Raw genomic sequence first — 16,972 nt, 5'->3', positions numbered from 1 at the left:
AGCGAATTGCAACATACACAACTCGACCTCATTACTTCCAACCTTTACACCATTCAGAAAATTGACCTTTATAGCTTGTCTTACTAACCCAGCAAGGTCTTTGGCTACCACAATAAAGAGGAATGGGGCTAGAGGATCGCCCTGCCTCAATCCTCTCGTTGGTTTAAATTCCTCCGTAGAACTCCCATTAACCAACACTGAGACTGAAGCAAATTCCATACAACCTCGAATCCATTGTATCCATTTACTATGAAAACCCATCCTATCCAATGCATTCAATGTATACGCTGAAAAAGAAGGTAATTGTGGATGACAGAAGCAGTGTTGGCAAAGAAATCATATTAATGGTTTAGTTACTAAAACAACAACTGGATCACCTAGGAGGGGCTCGCTTGTTGGGTTAGTTGCAGAGGCTGAAGTGGAGAAATTGCTGTTATGTGCAGGAGAAAAGAGTGTCAAGTGATGAGCTCGAATGGAGGAGTTACTCCTGGCCATACTGGAACCTGACAAAGATGCTGTTAATTTGTTAGCATCTGCTTCAATGCTACTCCACTGCAGGTGTTTCTGATGGCAGATGTGGCAGCAGCTATCCAAGGCCAAATCAGGAAGTTTGTCTTTAAAGTAGCGTTAAGGAGAGAGATAGTTACAGAGAGTCACATGGTGTTATGGCTGGAAAGGAAATCACCCACATCAAACTTTCAAATACAAATTTGTTTTAGTTTTCATCTGTCAGCTCTGGAAACCAGGTTTATTCCCAAAAAATCAGCACTATTTTCACTGGGTGTTGGTTAGGTTGTGTCCTGGTCTTTGGTGTTTTTTCTTAGCAGTTGCAGGTTTGCACCACTTCTAGGATGCTATCTGATGCTTTGTTGCTCTGTAGTTCACCTCTGGTTTTGGGGGCTGTATGTGTTGCTGGATTTTCTGGTTTTGGGAGTTGGAGGAATGTGTATCTCTGCCTATGCTGGAAGCCGTGGAGGATCCTTTGTGTTAAAAGGTTTTTTGCAGTGATGGAGGAATGAATCGTCTAGTGAAGTAGACATCTACATAACTCTTTTCAATTACAACATTGATTATAAAGTAAAGCTACTATGGAAAAGCTTAAAGCTGAGGAGAGTCAGCATCCACAAGGTCAAGGTGTAGTCTCTGAAATGCAAGTCTGTCATCTTTTATGCACGTAATCTGCAGAAGTTTTCAAACCAGCATTTCGGTCTGCATGAACTAGAGAGAAATCAAGTAAAGATGGGAAGATATTGGGATTTGTATGGACTTAAGTGGCCAATAATAGTGGTTGATAGATGCAGCTGGGTGGGTCATTATCCGGTTATATATGGCCACTTAAGAAGGGTGCAGGGGTGGGGTAGAGTTATGTGGGTATAAGTAGGAGGTGGGTGGGTGCAAGCAAGTATTACAATTCTGAAACCAATGGAACAATCAAGGTATTAGGTGCCAATCACAGGAATATTTGGCAAAGATCCTAGGGGCTAATACAATGCATAAGTATTATGCAGCCGGTGTGTTTGGTTTAGGCCCTGCAACCAGTTCCTAATGCATATTTATGCAGCAACCTTGACAGTGTATTGAATGTTTTTATTATGTGGTTGTTGGTTTTTTGTATAAGGGTTGACACACCTGAAGTGTCCCTCTTAATTTAATTTTATTCTTTGTTGATAAAAAAAAAAATCATGCCTGATCCAGATATTGATGCCTACATGAAGGTAAAAAAGAGTCCATCACTTGTAAGGAATGTGTTTTTCTCATTTCACTTGCATCCCTAAGTCTTTTTTATATTGTTGATTATTAAGAGCCGTTCATACCAAAGAAAAAAGTATGACTGCTTAGCTGTTACTGAGGCTCGGACATGCCTCTCAAAATTATTTCATCACCAAATTGGTTGCACCTCCAAGCTTTTGGGCCATGCCAAAAATTAGGGCACCAACTCTAAGAGTTGCCATCTCAATTAGTTATAGGTGAATCATCAGTTTCTTTTTTTACATACAGATGTTAACTGGTTGTCCTTCTGACTCTTAATACTCAGGCTGTAGCAACGGAAGGCCAGAAAACAACTTTGATAACAGATTACGTCCTAAGGGTATAAAATCCATTCTTTCTAACGCTTCTCCAATCACCGTGATCCACTCATTACAATATTTTCTTTTAATATCTAACTTGTATTTGCAGATTTTAGGACTGGAGACATGTGCTGATACAGTTGTAGGAAATACAATGTTAAGGGCATCTCTGGTGGACAAAAGAAACGCCATACAACAGGTAAAACAAAACTTCTTTCAGTCACCAAAAGTACTACTAAGTTTACACCACTCAATCAAATGAATGTATGCGAGAAATAATATCATTATAAACTTGTTAATTTAGGAGAGATGCTGGTTGGACCAGCTAAGGCTCTATTCATGGATGAAATATCTACTGGTTTGGATAGCTCAACAACCTTCCAAATTGTGAATTCACTCAAGCAATGTGTTCACATTCTCAAAGGAACAACAGTCATCTCACTCCTGCAGCCAGCGCCCCAGACTAACAATCTTTTTTATGACATTACTCTACTCTCTGATAGTCATATACTGTACCAGGGTCCCCGCGAATATGTGCTTCAATTTTTCCAATCAATGGGTTTTCAACGTCCTGAGAGGAAAGGTGTGGCAGACTTTTTGCAAGAAGTAAGTGTCCATGTGTATTGTCTCAAAGATGTAATTTGTCTGCACCGGTATAAGAGAGTTTTATAAATTTAGTTGTGACCATTGATTATTATATGCTATAGGTAACATCAAGGAATGACCAGGAACAGTACTGGGCACACAAAGATCAACCTTATAGATTTGTCAGAGCGAAAGAATTCTCCGAGGCACTCAAGTCATTTCATGTTGGGAGAAGCCTTCGTGAAGAACTTGATAGTGAATTTGACAGGTCTAAGAGTCACCCAGCTGCTTTGAATACCAAAAAGTTTGGAGTGGGCAAATGGGAACTGTTAAAAGCTTGCTTATCAAGTGAATATTTACTTATGAAGCGCAACTCATTTGTTTACATCTTCCGGTTGAGCCAAGTAGGTTTGAAAATTAGAATGCTTCATTTAATTGTCATGTCATATAATGCTATTATTGTCTTACTTACTCATAGCTTGTCCCTCCATTTACCTTGCTGTAATGGCATTTATTGCCATGACCATCTTCCTCCGGACTAAGATGTGCAGAGACTCTGTGACCGATGGCGGGATATATGTCGGTGCATTGTTCTTTGGCCTTGCTGTGATTATGTTCAATGGACTTGCTGAACTTCCCATGGTCGTTTTAAAGCTTCCTGTTTTCTACAAGCAAAGGGATAATCTGTTTTTTCCTTCATGGGCATATGCTCTGCCTGCATGGATCCTAAAAATCCCTATGACTTTTGTAGAAGTTGCCGTTTGGCTATTCCTAACCTACTATGTCATTGGATTTGATCCAAATATTGGAAGGTAAATACAACTTTGTGTTTATACATATTCAACAACCATGCTCGTTGATCTTTCTAGTCATATTTTCTACTTTACCCTGAAAATAAAAAATAACATTCATTTTCTGTCTACATAATGCAGATCTTTTAGTGGTGAACCAGATGGCTTCCGCATTATTCCGATTTCTTGCAGGAGTAGGGAGGGAATTGAATGCAGCTTTAACACTTGGGTCATTTACAGTGACCTTCCTTTTTCCTACGAGTGGTTTTATTCTATCAAAAGGTACCGTTGATACAAAATAGACCAATCCCATGCTTTCCATTATGTTCTACACGAACAATGCACCTTTGTCCTCTTTATGGTTCCAGACAACATAAAAAAAAGTGGTGGTTATGGGGCTTCTGGATATCACCTAAGATGTATGGACAGAATGCTATGGTAAATAACGAGTTCCTTGCGGAGAGATGGAGATATGTAAGTTTAAATAATATATACCTGTATGTCTTCTTTATTATATAAATAATATGATATGTGAACATAATTTTTTATGATAGGTTCTACCTAACTCTTCGGAGCCTCTTGGAGTCGAAGTTTTGAAATCACGGGGATTCTTCATCCAATCATATTGGATTTGGATAGGCGTTGTGGTTTTGATTGGATATACATTACTTTTCAACTTTGGCTACATCCTTTCTCTTACGTATATGAGCAGTGAGGGTCTTCAGCTTAAACATTACCATATAAGGTAAATCTACCTATTAATTTGATAAAATTGATTTTGCAGCACCTGAGAAGCGACATGCTTTTATATCCGAAGAACCTGAAAACAATGAGCAAAATGGTGGTAGTAATAAAGGTACTTCGTCTCTTAAGAACGGATAACATAGTCAACTCTATATTTCTAATAGTTCATTACCGATTCACATTACATTTAATTGATAACGCTGGAACTATTTCATAGTGAGAAATGACGAAAGTATATGTGGAAATACATCTTCTCATGCTTTTCCCTCTAGCTATAGAGGAATGGTTCTTCCTTTTGAACCACATTCTATCACCTTTGATGACGTAACATATGCTGTGGACATGCCACAGGTAATGTAGAAACAAAATTAAACCATTTGAAAACACATGCATATATTGTGAATTAAAAATTATCAAATACTTGCAGGAAATGAGGAACCAAGGAGTTGTTGAGAATAATTTGGTTCTTTTGAAGTGTGTCAGTGGATCCTTCAGGCCAGGTGTTGGGTGTCACCGGAGCAGGCAAGACAACTCTGATGGATGTACTTGCTGGTAGAAAAACTGCAGGATATGTTTTAGGGAACATCACAATCTCTGGGTATCAGAAAAAGCAAGAAACATTTGCAAGAATTTCAGTATACTGTGAGCAAAACGACATCCACTCTCCTAATGTTACTGTGTATGAATCCTTGCTTTATTCAGCATGGCTCAGATTGTCCCCAGACATCAATGCTCAAACTAGAAAGGTTGGTATCTAAATTTGATGCCTTTTACTGTCATTCATGCTAATTCATTGTAGTTTAACAAAGGCTGCCAACTAGTTTGAAAACTTGAGGTTGCCATGAAGTAACCATTTCAGTAATTCTGCATTCTCGTATAATGTGAATTATTCAAGTAATCTGGTACTTACCTTTTCTGGATTCAGTTGTGACTAGCCCATACTTAGAGTTTGCAAGCACATTTTCACAGTAATTTGTAAGCGCAAAAACTAGAATACCATTCATGATTGGAATTATTAAGTTATAAGTAACAAAGGAAACAATATTATTAGTGTTAAACAATAAAAAAATCACTTTGATGTTTGACGTTGATTTATGATTGTAGATGTTCATTGAGGAAGTCATGGAACTGGTGGAATTGAAACCACTAAGGCATGTATTCATGGATGAACCAACTTCTGGACTAGATGCAAGAGCAGCAACTATTGTCATGAGGACGGTTAGGAACACTGTAGACACTGAAAGAACAGTTGTTTGTACCATCCATCAGCCTATCATAGACATATTTGAATCATTTGATGAGGTGAAACAAAATCAGTGTAGCAAATTTATTCTGCTTTCTGTAACCAAGTTTCTAACCCTTTTGTCATGACAAAATACCAAGGCGTTATGTCGGGTTACGTAATTGCTGTTTGGTGTAAAGGTGGACTGGTTGGCTGGTTGGACTACTATAATTCGTATGTGTTGGGGGGGTCGGTGAAGGAATGAAGGTTTCAATTGGAGAGGGTGTGATTAGAAGGGTGTCGTGGGGAGCAGCTTGGGAAACTGGTGAAGAGTGTTAGGATTTTTTAGGTGTTGCTGTGCTGTTCTTTGGAGTGCAGTTGGGTGTTGGGTGCTGTTATTTTATTGGTTCTGTCATTTGGTTCTTTTATAAGTGCTGGTTTGGGTTTGGCATTCCCTTTTGTAGGTTTAGGTTTTTGGTTATACTTTCTTTTGTGGAAGTGTAACTTTGTGGCTGTGGTACACGGGTTGGGATACCCCTTAAGTATCCCTTAATTTTATTCATTTATTGCTGATGAAAAAAACATAAAAAAAATATAGGTATTTCCAGTTGTATAGTGTAATAAAACTACAAACTCGAAAGTAATCTGATAGAGCACTTAAAGGTCTAAAAGTGCTATATTGTTCTGTTTATTATTAGAATTATTTTCAGTTCAGAAGTAAAATGGTTGCTGATAGATGGTCTTTGTCATTTGTCATTTGTCATTTGTCTCAGGAGAACTAAAACACTTGTTAAAGAATTGAGTTTTCCATCTTATGGTTCGAAAGATCTTTATTTTCCTTCACAATACTTAACTTCCTTTTTCACCCAATATGGCTTGCTTATGGAAACAACATTGGACTTACTGCGCAATTCTCAATGCACTACTCTAAGATTTCTATTCTCCGCTATTGTAGCCGTTTTTCTAAGATTTCTATTCTCCGCTATTGTAACTGTTTTGCTTGGAAGCATGTTTTGGAACCTTGGCTCCAAAATCTAATATTAAACAAGAAACTTTGACATGTCAATCTCATTTGTTTTGTTGCGACTATTTCATCAAACATAAAACTTCCACATCAATTATTACCGTGAAAAGCAACAAGATCTTTTCAATGTCATGGGCTCCATGTATATTGCTGTTCTCCTTCTTAGTATGAAGAATTCTATTGCAGTGCAGCCAGTAGTTGCTGTTGAGCGGACAGTCTTTTACAGGGAGAGAGCAGCTGGAATGTATTCAGCTTTTCCATATGCTTTTGCCCAGGCAAGCAATTCCACTTTCTAAATACATGTCTTTTATTTGAGTTTTATTTGATCCTAAATCATAATCTTCACAACACTATATAGAAAATAAAGGAAAAATATGTGATCTCAATCACTGATGAAAAGCAAACTGTTAATATTATGTATACATGCATAAAAATCATGAATGTGTTGGAAATTTATTCATTAAATTTTTCGTCAACAACCAGGATTAGTTAATCTCTAAACTCTAAAGAAAGTAAATCCAAAGGTAATTGATAATTTGTCTGTCTTAGTAATTAAGGTGATTATCACCCGGATTTGAAATTATTACTTCTGTTTACTTCATTAAGAGTAAATAATTTACTTCTGCATTCCTTCTTTCTAATCTATATTTCTGTTGCAGGTTCTGATTGAGCTCCCATATGTGCTTGGACAAGCTGTAGTCTATAGTATGATAATTTATGCAATGATTGGTTATGAGTGCACTGTAGCTAAATTTTTGTGGTGCCTATTCTTCATGTACTTTACCTTCCTGTACTTCACCTACTATGGAATGATGGCAGTGGCATTGACCCCTAACCAACACATCTCCAGTATAGTTTCTTCAGGATTTTATGCAGTGTGGAATATCTTCTCAGGATTCATAATCCCACGGCCTGTAAGTTTCATCTTCCTTTCATATTTATTGCACAATAGATTCATACTCTCCAAGCATGGAAGGTAGCAAATTTATGAGAATATTCCTTTTTGGCATGGTCTACCAGAGGATCCCAGTATGGTGGAGGTGGTACAGTTGGGCAAATCCAATTCCTTGGAGTTTGTATGGATTGGTGGCTTCACAGTATGGAGATATAAAGCAAAGCATTGAATCCAGTGATGGGACAACAACAGTGGAAGGCTTTGTGAGAAGCTACTTTGGTTTCAAGCATGATTTTCTTGGAGTGGTTGCAGCTGTGATGGTTGCATTCACAGTAGTTTTTGCATTGGTCTTTGCTATATCAGTGAAAATGTTTAATTTTCAGCGGCGTTAGAAAACCATTCAAGTATTTCGTACAGAAATGTTCAACGTAACATTTGTAAGAAAATATCTTCATACTGACGAATATATTTTTCTATTTATCAATTAAGTATATCATAGTCCGATTATAAATTTGGCCTCTCTTAATTGTTTAAATAGTTTCCTAGAAATCACAGTTGATTACGAAAAGGACGAAAGAAAGGGAAAGAAAAAAAAAACTTCATTAATATCACAGTAAAGTTGTTTTTTTAGCAAAGAATAAATGAATTAAAAGGGACACTTGAGATGTGTCCCAACCCTTTTACAGAAAACACATACAAGCCTACCACCTAACTTACACACCAAGAACATTACAATCAAACCAAAGTATAAGCTAATGCTTCCTAACATTTAAATCAAACAGCCGCATACACTGCATAGAAAACTGAGAAGAAACCAAGCACAAGCAGAGCACACCCCACAAAAAACTTCCCTTCTTAAAACTCCAGGGGTACTGCTGCAATATGACAGACCCTGCTGGAACACACTGCTGCATTATGCAGCAACCACTCACAAATATAAGAGTAAGCTAGGAGAAATAATTCTCACTATTCTCACACAATTTCTATATAGTAACTTTAATCTTCATTCAATGTAAATTTACATGAGCCAAGCACCTCTGTAAACGAAAATTGATTGTAGACGAAAATTGAGAAAGGTTAGCATGAGCATTAGACGATGTACTCTGTTCACACCTTGTCTAACAACGTAAAGTTGTAAGACCAAGTTTCACACAAATTTGATACTTGGATTTATTGTGTTACCAAGAAGAATTCCAAGAATCATGATTGTCATTTTTGGATACTGGAAAATGCATTGAACACTAAGAAGTATTATAATGAAAAGGCAGACGTCTTCCCCTGTTTTTCAAACCATTATTGTGATATCTATCTTGTTGATGATTTGAATAATACCACGAACTTGAAAAGGTATGGGCTTGCAGAAGAATTTGATTAGCGAGGCAATGTTTCCCAAACCTTTCTTCTTGAGCAAGAAAAAGGGATTCAAAATCAACAGAATACGGATCCAGGCAGGATGTGATGGACATAATGAAATGATCATTCTCATCAGGTAAACCATAAAGGATAACCTCTATATGATCTTCAGTAGTGATGGGAGCTCCAACAATTGTCAGAGTATCAACCGTCTTCTTGATATCAAGAAGATAAGTATTAATATTATGATCTCTCTTCGATGTGTGTAGGTGAAGTTTCAGTTTTTGGCTATGGTTTGATAGGCATAATACGTTCTCAGGCGTGTTCAAATTTGCACAAAAGTTTCAAGACCCACCATCTTGGTGAGAAATGGAGTTGACATTGAAGTAAGAAGCCAAGAAATGATAAGTTGGTCTTATTGCTCATAGCGCAAAAAATCAGGATTGATATTATTTGCTTGAGAATCTTCAAAAGTCTTGAATTTTGAAGGAACCGTTGAATTATCCAAGAAATGTGTAAGTTAAAGGCCGTGAATGGTGGCAAGAACCTACTACTGCCAGATGATAAAATTATCATCATTGAGCTTGAGATTGATAGGCATGGTGAAGGTACGCGGAGCAAATGTCGAAGACGAAAAAATGTTAGAGTTGAGCGTTGTAGGTGAAGAAGTCATTACTGGCTCTTGATACAATGAAAGAGAACATAGGTGACAAAGATAATAAAATATAAACTTATCATTGATTAATGTAACTTTACAAAGGAAGAGCAAGGCCAAATGTATAGGTAGGAGAAGACAAGACCGTCTAATACAGATAGGGAAGAGATTGTCTATTACATATTAGACGAGAACAGTCTAGTACATATCAGACAAGGTTAGGAGGAGGATACAAGTTTTTGTGTGGTACACCGTCGCTAAGAGGAAGTTTCATCGCATACAACTCAATTTTAATTTTATTTTTAATTTTAATTTTACAACCTCCCTTACACCCTTAGTTCATCAAAAATTGTTGGGCGAGGTATTTTAATAATTAAGGAGGGGTTAGTTAGAACAAGAAATTGACGAGCATAACAAGTAAAGTATGCCTTTATAAGTGTAGTAATTTTTAGTTGACGGATAATTTATATCTAATATTCTTGTTCATTTTTCTTTCTTGTTGTGTTGCATATAAAATATAATTAATGGTAAGACACGAATATGACATGTGTATAATTAAGGTGGATATGCTTTAGTATAGGGATGATACACTCTTTTCCTCTAAAGGTAGTACCCAAAATGTGGTAATGATAAAATCAATTTTGAACTGTTTTAAGTTTTAGGGGTGTCTCAACTTTAAGAATTCCTCAGTTCATAACATACTATGTAAAACAACACAGCTCAAAATTCTTAAACTATTAATGAAACCCCACTACCCTTACATACCCAAAAATTATAAAGGTCCTGCAGAAAAATCAGCACTAGCAGTATGTTGAAAAACAAAGCTATTTAGTGGTGAAGAACTAAAAAACAGAACACCATTGCCTCCTGCATCCTATATGGCATCAACTTCTATAAAACTGAGTTGCTACTATGGACCAAATACTGCCCATTTGGTATATTCCTCATTCTTTTGCCTAACAAAACAATATTATTCTGACTACCACTTTCTATCCTGCCTTTGGCTGCTTCCAATTGGAAAAAAGCATTGCCTCAGCGGTTGGTGCAGATGAATAGCTCGTCTCTGGGCCTTGGTATCCATGCATTAGGGGTTACTGGAGTTTTAAAGGATAAAGAATGCATAATAGAAACTCCATTTTAACCCAAGAAATACATCAGACTCCGATGATTTATTACCACAAGTACACTGCGTTGTCAGAAGTAATAATGTGTATCAGAAGTAACAATGTGTATCTGAGGACTAATATTAAATAAAAAAACAATTGAATAATAAAAGTGAGTTGAAAATGGTTGTGTTCGCAATAATTAACTATGTGCATTAAATAAATAAAGAGTAGGACTCTCACCTAATACGAATTTCAACTAACTATAGTAAGTGTTCTTTGAGATATCACTATGATATTTCAGTACGTAGCTTGGACTTTGTATGGGTTGGTGACATCACAATATCGAGTTTTGGTGTTTTAAACAAATAAAAGGAGAGAATTGATGAGAAAAGGACACTACAAGCAATCCTAGACTTCAAGAAATTCAAATTTGGCATAATCCTTTTTTATTATGCTAAAACTATATTTAATATTTAATTAATGAAAATTAATTGTGCAACTATTTCTAGACTACTTTACACTTTTTAATTTATACAACTTCATGATAAATTAAGAAAATCTGAAATACAAATTAAAAAACTAATCTATATTTTAATCTGTAAAAAAAATTTTATCAATAAAAAATTAAATAAATTAATAAAAAATATTTTAAGGATGTCTCAAATCATATATATAAGTATCAAGAAATTCTTATGAACGACATAGACTTCTTAAGTATAAATTCTATTCTTACAATGAAAAACCCCTGTCACCAACTCATAAAAGCATAGCTTAAAAAAACATCGATTTGGCACACAAAAAATTCTACATAAAGTTCTGTTTCATCTCATAAAAATATATATTTATTCTCCATTTTATTTTAAAACTATATCTCCTAAACTAAATAGATAATTTGGTGATTATATATTATCATAATTTACTCTTACATCTAACTTTTGTAAGTTTTTTATAATATTATAAATAAAGAAAGATAAAATTACACCTCAAATTAAATATACATAATAATAATAATAATTTATATATATCACTACAAGAAAATAATTAAGTATAAATAATTTTTAGAAAAAAATTAATTATTACATTAACTAAATTAAATATTATTTTAAAACATAAAAAAAAATTATTAGTATCTAGAGTAATTTTTATTATTAATAAAATTTATAAATTAGTTTCTAAATTTATATTTAATTAATTATCAAAATTTTAACAATCAACTTTAAAATATTAAATAATTGATAAAGTAATTTATAATTAAAATCTTGATAACTAATAAAATATTAATTTAAAAATTAGTTTATAAATTTTATTAACAAAATTATTTTAAATATTAATCATTTATTTATCTCAAATAATATATAATTTAATTAATATAATGATTAATTATTTTTTTAAAATTAATTTTTATTTAATAATTTCATATATACATCTTCAACACTGTTTATCAATAAATAATATTTAATGGTGCAGTTAAAGAGACCCAGCACACATAAAAAAATGTGTAGGATCCTAAGTAGTAGGGGTTACAAAACACACCCATGGGGCACACACTATGAAAAATATCCAACATTACATTAACAATTTAGGTTGAACTTTATTTTATTAAGGATAAAAAATATAAATTATGATAATATATAATTTTATTTTTCACTTATTCTAAAATTTTATTTTATTTACCTAAAATTCTAAATTCTCTACACATTCTTTAAGATTTACTATTCATCGGTCATTCTTTTCATGATTACGTTCCATCTTTGAGTAAAGAGTAGATTAATTACAATTTTGATTTAAGTAATAACTTCCTATTTCCCTTAAAATTAACCCTATATTTTTTTCTTCTCTTTTGTAAGTTTATGGAAGTTTTATACTTCATTTTTTTTCTAAATCAACTAAGTAACAAGAATGTTAAGCAACAAGTTTACCCTAAAATCTTAAAGTAATCCTACAAGTTTACTACTAGTATTATGGAAAAAGTGAGAAGTAGTTATTATCTCAGCAGCAAACAGAGAAATGAGAAGACAGAAAGGAAACCAAGGGGGTCCAAACTCATTGTCCTCACTACTGATAAGAAAATAGGCACCCACTACAAAATAGGACCAACCTCATTTATAAACATTGGGAGTGGAATATATGGTCCACTATGATCACCATGCCATAATTTCAATTAAAAATCGTGAAAAATACGATGGATATCAACAATTAAAATATAATTAATAAGAACATTTAAGAGATTTTTTTATCAACTAACAATAAATAAATTGAAAGGGACACATCTAATCCTCTTACTAACAAATTAAAAATTGTGCCTGTAGTTATGACAGCTTGCAGTTAGGGAGAAAGAGTTTAATTAGGAAATAGTTGTCCTTATTTTTCTCAAATGTTGGTTGTGCAGATAATTCAACCTTTATATAACCCTTGTATAATTAAGAGATAATTCAACCTTATATAAAAAGTTATCTATAGAAATCCTGAAAAAAATAGTTCCAATAAACGGACACACTCCATAGATCCACATGATCCAAAAAAGTCAAAATAGTTCCAAAAAGAACAACAACCAGGCACAATAAGTTGTACACAAAGAATTAAATCAAAATGGCAGAAGAAGAAAACCAACCGGAGACAAAGATGGGATGGGATCAATGTTCTGTGCTATCAGAATTGAATCAATATTTTGTGCCATCAAATTCTACCTTTGACTGCTAGTCAAGTCATACTATTTCTTTTATGCTCAGCTTGAAACCTCTTGTCTCATAACCAGAAGACTCACCTCTTTCTTCTTTCTTGCAAAACAGAAAGCATTCACCTTTCCCAGCCATTTAGTACTGAAAAAGGAGTTAAACTTACAAAGATTTGAAACCAAAATTCCATTTCCTTACCATAGAATATGACAAACTTTAAACCAGAGATGAGACTACATCCCCTAATTCAAGCCCAACATGTTTGACTACAACCCTTGTGAAAATGTTGTTACTGGTGCTGTTTAAGTCCCCTATTTTTCCATGCTCCAATTCCTACAAGATTACAAAAACATTTCCCAACTAAGAAGTTAACACTATTATAAGATACATATAAATCGTAGAAGGTAGCTTGTTGAATAGTAATCGCATCCAAGATTTTATTATATATAATTCCAGAGAATAAAAAGTAAATAAATTGTGCACCATAATTCAAAGCTTCTCATGAAAACTCCCAACACCATGATACTTACCTTCACATAAAACCTGATAACTACTTGATTGATCTAAGATACTGATTTGGACATAAAAGCTAGTGAGAAAAGGAAAAAATGAGAGCACACAATTTATTTTTCATCCACATTTAGACCTTCAGCTGAGCCATATGGAACAATTCTTCCTCATCCACTGTTCCATCTCTAAATTTGTAGTGGCTGGAAGTAACAGCTTGTAAGCAACATATCTAGTTTGATAGGTCCAAAATATCTCATTTTCAATTTTGATTTTTTTCTTAAGGCCATCAAGTGTTGCCTATATGGTTGCAGCTTCACTAAAACCAATTCACCCTTCTTGAATTCGAAATTCCTCCTCTTTAATTGCATATTTTTTCATAGTATGTTGGGCCTTCACTAAATTATGTTTCAGTTGAGTAAAGATAATTAATCTTTTTGTTGTAATAGTTCTTGCACATCAACATGATTATTAGAGTCATATATTTATTTCACAATTGCAAGTAGATCCACAGAGTAAACTACCTTAAAATGTGCTAGTGCTGAAATGGTATGATGCATTATACCAAAATTATACGCAAGGCAATAATTTGGTCCACCCTTTCATAAGTAAATCAAAGAAGGTACATTTCTAAGCAATAATTCATAGCTTCTGATTGACCATCAAACTGGGAATAATAAGATATGTACTCATGACTAGAGTAGTACCAAACTTGACAAAAAATGTAATGTCTGTGATGGTCTTTCCAATAAAATTGAGTTGCTACTTGAGTCAATGTCCTTATTATTCCTGTATGTCTCCCTAGAGTTGAGGAGTGGATTCTTTGGTGACTTATATTTTTTTTTATCAGAAAAAAGTAATTAAATAAGGGACTAGTTAACTATCATTGTCCAGCATAATTCAGCCCCCAAAAACATACAAAACTAGCCAAAGAAGGTATTCCTGAGCCCTCCAAAGTTGTAAACCTGGTGCACAACTATTCCTACATATGGCTAAGACCTCCATCAATTCTACTAATGGTCTACATACAACGTACAATGACAAGTGTAGGCCAAAAACATGACTTCAAGTCGAAGAGTTCAAAGATGACAACTTAACCCGAGTGAAATTGTGGGCTGTGATGTCTATTGTTTCTGTTCGTTGCCCTTCCCCAACTTTGCCTATATATATTCTCCAGCTGGATTTACAGGTTTTCTAGAAATTGATACGTGTGCCTCCCAGCCTTTTCCTTCACCCATTATAGGTTTTTATTTTCTTGCCCACTCCAAGTTGGTCTTGTTAGAAAATGATGTTTGGCAACACAAGGTGTATGTTAATTCCTGCAAACTTGTGTAGATCCACCCACTTCTACTCTTTGTGTACTGGTTGATTCCTCCATGGTTGTTGTATGGTTTTGCCATAGCCTACAAAACAGACACAAGATTCCTGCTCCAAACATTGTGACATAAACTTTCTTCACAAATTTACTCTAACATATCTCAATTCAAACAACCTCATTTTCTTCTCAAATCACTCTAAATCCACTCTTTCAAATTTCCTCCCAATCCAAACAAACATAAGAGGTAATGCCTAAACTTTGCAATGGCTTCTGTGATGGGTGATTTCTTTTGCAAAATAGGTGTCACTTTCTTAAACAAATATTAAATTAAAAGAAACAATTAGAATAAGGAGAGGGGACCACTCTGGCTAAGGATCTCTAAACTTCTAGACCAGAACAATTATCCTCACCCTGAGCCATGGGCGAAGCTATCATTGAATAATCCTTATTTCTACTTTAAACATTTTTAAATCTTTCTACTACTTTACTACTTCTATATTTTTTAGTAGTGAAAATATGTGTTATCACTCACCGTCTATCGACGAATTTTTTTCCATAATATCTTATTTTAACCAGTTAAATTCATATTCACGATGTTTGTATGTTAATATTTTTTTACATTTGATGTTAGTCTGGTGCATAATAATCATCTAAACACTCCAATTACAGTTGTAATGCAAAGGGTGAAATATTGGAGGTGGAAGGTGAGAACCGTCTTATGGTACTTCCATTTGAATCACGGTGATGACGAGATAAAACATATGTAACATGTGCCAAGTTTAGGTGGTGGCAGGTTGAATTACTAGAATGGGCCTATGATGGTTTGCTTTGTAAGACATAAAATGCATTTATATTTTCATTTATACTTTAATAAAATACAATAAATTATGGGTTGAAATTTGGAAACTGAACAAGAATGAGTGTGGATTAACCTAGTATTAAACAATCCATAATTTCTTTTACCAAAACGGGCCAATTTACCTTTAAAATTACTCAAGTTTGACTCATTTTGTGGAAGAAAACAGTGAAAAGTAGAACCTTAAACCAAAGTTGTCTTCAGTCCTACACTAAAACACCATTTCAATAAATTTTACAAAGAAAAGTGCTTTGTGAATTTCCCAAACAAATCAACCCATTTAGTGAAACAAACAGTAATCCAAGAGTTGAGAGTTGATTATGCCCTTGGAAGTGTTTTTTTTTTATCAGCAAACGCAATTCTGCAGTCCATCCATAAATGTAGCCTTTCTTGCACACAAAAATAACTATCTTTACGTTACTAATTGAAAAACATAAATATATCTTTAGGTTAACTCAATTTTGGTTCATATCTAGCTAAAATAGGGTTTCCACTATATGGTTTTAAGACATAAAATGCATTTATATTTTCATTTATACTTTAATAAAATACAATAAATTACGGGTTGCAATTTGGAAACTTGATAAGAATAGGGATGACATACTGCGGCAGATATTTTTTTATTGGCAAAAAAAAAAATTGAAGTATTTTAGGGATAATCCTTATAAAAAAACAAAGATGTCTTCCAACCTAAAACTTGCTTTGACGTGTTGAAGAAGACTGCGTAGCACAAAAGCTACAACGTCTATCCCATACCCAAAAATAAAAATAAAAACACCACCTCAAACATTGAGAAACCCTTTTCACCCCAATCTAGCTCCTCTAACGTTTCCTTTTTTGACTGTTCTCATGCATAACAAATGTTTTAGACACCAACCAGAGTAAGAGAAACATGTTAAGCGTAACTTTGAGGTAATCCATGACCAAACCTGCAACTGCACCATTGTAAAGACTTCAATGTAGTCTACGCGTCCATTCTTGAAAACCTTCTTATTTCTTTGTTTCCACAATTCACCTATAATGCAATCCACACACAATACCGAACTAGCCAAGCTCGAGGCCCGTTTAGAAAAACGCAAGGCGGGCTGCCTATTTCAACCCGTTGGCTCGCTTAGACCCGCCTCGCATAACCCTCAACCCACGCAAGTTGAGTGCGAGGCGGGGGGTGGGCT

At 34.5% G+C, this 16,972-nt stretch overlaps 1 pseudogene; it reads left to right on the top strand.

Annotated features, from left to right (window-relative positions):
- The first annotated feature begins 1,682 nt into the window (after positions 1 to 1,682).
- Positions 1,683 to 7,785, top strand: LOC137816061 (pleiotropic drug resistance protein 1-like; annotated as a pseudogene).
- Positions 7,786 to 16,972: the final 9,187 nt, after the last annotated feature.

This window comes from Phaseolus vulgaris, chromosome 1 (genome assembly GCF_000499845.2).
Source record: "Phaseolus vulgaris cultivar G19833 chromosome 1, P. vulgaris v2.0, whole genome shotgun sequence".
NCBI lineage: Eukaryota > Viridiplantae > Streptophyta > Magnoliopsida > Fabales > Fabaceae > Phaseolus > Phaseolus vulgaris.
Note: the sequence above shows the minus strand (reverse complement) of the source record. Positions and strands in the feature narration are given on the sequence as shown.